Genomic DNA, 4,831 nt, shown 5'->3' on the forward strand with positions numbered 1-4,831 from the left:
TAGGTGTATGTACATGTGTATGTATATATATATATGTATAGGTATATGTACATGTGTATGTATATATATATATATATGTATAGGTGTATGTACATGTGTATATATATATATACACACATTTTTTGTTTTTCTTGCATAATGTTTTTTTTTTAGTTACCCAGTGACAATATTCGCGCATACACACAGTGTTGTGCATATACCTTGCACAGCATTTTCTATTAATATAGAAGCTTGTTGTTTTATCGCACAGCAAAAGTGAGAAAAATTATTGAACATCACAAGGCATTTGCACTAAATATTCCAGATAGCAATATTCCCTCATCCCAATTTAGACTAATCTGCTCGCCTCCGTTGCGCAACATAACACACACACACACGCATGCACTTTTGCATACATTTATTCATGCTATTTACATACAGGTGCTAAAACAAAGCTAGAAATATTTTCAATAAAATATGAGGAGAAACTAATTGATAAACTTTTGTAAATAATGAAAATAGTGATTTTGTTTTGAAGACTCATTTCTTGTGTTTCTCTGAATAAATATGTCTCACATGCTTAACTAATATTGAACTTCAGCTAATAATTTATTATTGTTTATCTGTACTTGATTGTCTGAACTGTAAAAATAATGTTTTCCTTTTGGTATTTATGTCTAATTCACTATTGTTTCCCTCCCTGCAACACACACATATCTATAGATGCCCACTTGGCTGTGTGGTGAGAAGTTTGCATTCCAACCACATGGTTCTGGGTTCAGTCTCACTGAATGACACCTTAGACAAGTATCTTCTACTACAGCTTTGGGCTGGCCAAAGCCTTCCAAGTGGATTTGGTAGACAGAAACTTAAAGAACCTTGTCACACCCATATATAAGGTGTGTGTTTACCCACACCCACCACTTGACAACCAGTGTTGGTGTGTTTACATCCCCACAACTTAGGGGTTCGGCATAAGAGATCGATAGAATAAGTTCCAGGCTCAAAAAAATATTGGGATTGATTCATTTGACTAAAAATCCTTTCAAGGTGGTGCCCCAGCATGGTTTCTGTCTAATGACTGAAACAAGTAAAAGATATACACATTAATGTATTCATCATCCCTTTGCTATTATTATATCACAAACAATACATAACTGCAGCTCACCCCAACCCTAATCACATTTAGTTATATACATGTTAATATGCCTCACTACTTGGGTTTTTTTTTTCTTTATTCTAATTTATTTTCTTTAATGTAATGTTTTGTATGTGTGTATACATATGTGTGTGTGTGTGTGTATATATTTATATTTATATATATTAATATATATATATATATGTGCAAATAATATTAAACATAAAATTGATATATTTAGATATGAGGTTTGAGAGTTATGATAAATAAGCTACTCAATGACCCTTGCTTTGAGTTATATGTTGTGAACGATAACTTCCCTTATTTTATTAATGAATTGTGGGGTAATGTCTAATTTACATCTTATTATGTTTGACAAATACTATTTTTTGTTTTCTTTTTCCCTGGTTGAATGCTGACCAGTATGTTTCTTTTTAATGAATGCACATTTTTTTCCCCTTATGTAACATTACAATTGAATTAAGCACATAGCATTGCATACATTGTCGAAATGTCCTTTTCTTTTTGCCTGACATTGTTTGAATGACTTTGCATCTGAGAAATAGCTATGATAATGATATTCCAAATGAAAATTTTGCCTGCTTTCCTTCTTTCTCTTTTTCTTTGTTTCTTTCTTTCTTTCTTCCTCTCTCTTTCATGCACTTATAAATATGCTGCAATGGTTTAAATAATGTATTCTGTTATGTGTATTAGGCAAAGCCCATTGGTAGTTACTGCTAGATGTCCTAGTTTGAATAACTGCAAATGGATAACTGTTGCAAGAAAACAAGTCCCAAAGAAATTACATTCTAGGAAGTCAGAGTTCTTGTTTAGCAAGGAACTTCAAAAGTCTCTTTTTGAATGCTAAGTGTTGGTGAACTACAAATAATGAGTTGGCTAACCCTTTTTGAATCCAATATACCCGAAACTACCCTTAGTTCTGTTGTAGAAATCTTCACATTTTAAAATATTTGTATTGAAATTATAAACCTTCCTTCATATTTTTTTCATATAAGGATATTTTGCCAAGTTATGTTCCAAAGTCAAACTTAATTAGGCTTGAGTTAAGTATTTTACTAAATTTATTCAAAGTCTTAAATTATCTTCAAAATTATGGGTTGTTTATTTAATTAGAAATAGATTTGATGAGAAATATAATCATGAAAGGGGTTATGTGAGTTTGTGTGTGAGATTGCTTGTAGTGGCTTAACCTTTTTGATACCAACCTCTCTGGTTCTAAGATACAAATTTTCTGTTTTGAATGAGTCTTAATCAAAACCTCCCAGTAAAATTTCATGTTATTTATGTTCCAAGCACCAGCTTGATAATTGAAGGTATTTTACTAAATTCTTCATAATTTTTAGTATTGATTGAAACAGAAACTGTGTATTGTTAAAAGAAATCTGGTAATGAAAGGCTTAAGCTAGTAAATATAAGGATTTGAAGTAAGATAGATATAGAAACATTGTAAACTTGTTCAGTGAAAAATAAACATGATTTTTATGGGAGGGGAAAAGGATAAATGAGATATTTTTGGCTTGCATTTTTGCCTTTAGTGCATTGGTCTTTAAATGGGAATCAAGAGTCCAGAGACTTTGTTTACTGGAAAGATAATAGCATTGACAGTTTAAGAAAATATTGCTATATTTCATGCTGACTGCAATTTCTAACTTTGATATGTTACCATAAATAGTTGTATTATATTGAATCCATATCTGTCAGAAGCATTTTTATCAATCCCAAACAGATGAAATGCAAGTAGAGCTTGGCGTGATTGGAACTGAGAATGTTGATGAACGAATCTAAATATACTGTTAGTTTTTTAGTCTGGTGCACTGTTTTATCTGCCATTCCACTAGTTTAATCACAAAATGCAAGATTTTTTCTCTCTTAATCTCCAGTTATATTGGTAAGTGTTCAAACAAAGAAAACTGACAAATGATTAAAGTTAATATTTGTTGTGCATATATCTGTAAGCATTTCTTGGAGGTCAATCATTAACACCATACATTTTCACTTCTTGTCTTTCACAACTCTGCCTTTTTACTATTATACACTGAACTCTATGTTACAATGTCTTGAATTATAAAATAATTGATTCTTACACAGGTAACATCATTCTTCATCATTTTCCATTCAGTTTCTTGTGCTGGTATGGGTTGCATAGGCTTTTAGAGATCATATTTTATTCCCAGATGTACTTCCTATCACCAACACTTTCTGTTGCCTCTTATGGCTCACAAGGATGATGTGCATCTATTCTGAAACCAAGATGCAGAAGCCTAAGATTTTCAAGGGTGAGTGGGGTGGGGGTGGGGGGTTGAAATGATGTGGCATTTGTATTTCCCATAAAATGTCTCACCCAAAAAATAATTCCACACAATAACAAACTGGTAAGTCAGTGTTACATTAACCCTTTAGTATTTAAACCGCCCATATCTGGCCCAAATATCTGATCTGTTTTGTATTCAAACTGGTCAGATCTGGCTTCTCACACTTCCCCTACAATACCATATTAAAAATAAACAATTACATCGTTTAAATCTCAAAGCTATAGGATTAATTCAAAACAGTGTGAATGAATAAGCATTGCATTTGACAGAATAATCTGAATGCTAAAGGGTTAAAGATTCACAGCAATGGTAGACTTGTCACAGTCCTTTGTTATCTCCTTCATGAAGTTCAGCTACTTGAGATTGATCTTCACCATTTCTTTACATGTCTCGATAGTTTTTCCCCTCTTGCTGATCCCTTCCACTTGAATGGCTTGCTACTTCTTTGCCCATTTAAGTCCCATATCCATATCAGTGGAACCTCTCTCTTTTTTACATTAAATCTGTTTTCTCTTCTATCCATTTCCTGTCTCAGCTTATTTCTTCCCCATTCTTCATGCACATTAATTAACCTTACATCAGAGCTTGCAAATTTTATTTAATTTTTTTATCCCCAGCCTTCACTGCCATTCAACACCCCACTTCATATACAATCATCATATAATCTGCTCTTCACACAAACAAAAAAAAAAAGATTTTTTTGATATCAGCAGACATATAGTAGCTTGTAACTTTTATCAACTTATTCTCTATCTATTATGCTTTCAGAGCACCCACTTCAATACTAATTAAATCAGCTGTAGTTATCAACTACTTTTGAATAGCCTTCAATGCTTTTGAAGGTATTTGCTTAATAGTTGTTCTTGCTTACGCATGAAGCATCTGTAACATATGAAGCTGACCTTCTCTGTCAGTTTGCCTGTGAATCTAATATGGTCATAGTTTACATTGAGCACATTATAAAGAATTCCTTTTCATTCCTTTTCTATGTACTGAGCGTGGTCAATTCTCAGATGACAGTAAGGTTTCTCATCATTCCTGCAAACCCACATTTTTATCCTTGCTTAGTTTACTTTGATGCCGCCTGATTCTTGGTCTTGCTTCTACATTTGGAATTCTTTCTAAATCTTTGACTGATTCAATTTCAAGAACTAGACAGTCAGTATATAGGCATTCCCACAGAGATTTCAAGTTTTAATTCCACTCTTTGGTCTCAAGAACTACAAGAAACAAGACCGAACTGAGATGAGCCTCAATGGATATTTACCTGCATACTAAATTCTTCATAGCATTGATTACTTGTAGTATCTCTGTACACAGCATGCATGACTCTCACAAGTCATTCTTCTACACCTAGTTTCCTTGGTAAACCCCCCCCCCC

At 33.0% G+C, this 4,831-nt stretch overlaps 1 protein-coding gene across 5 annotated transcripts in view; it reads left to right on the plus strand.

The window, feature by feature from the left end:
* The window catches only part of LOC106881649 (transient receptor potential cation channel subfamily M member 3), a 662,626-nt gene that overhangs the window by 432,857 nt on the left and 224,938 nt on the right, over positions 1-4,831 (plus strand). The window lies entirely within an intron of this gene.

This window comes from Octopus bimaculoides, chromosome 9 (assembly GCF_001194135.2).
Source record: "Octopus bimaculoides isolate UCB-OBI-ISO-001 chromosome 9, ASM119413v2, whole genome shotgun sequence".
Taxonomy (NCBI): domain Eukaryota; kingdom Metazoa; phylum Mollusca; class Cephalopoda; order Octopoda; family Octopodidae; genus Octopus; species Octopus bimaculoides.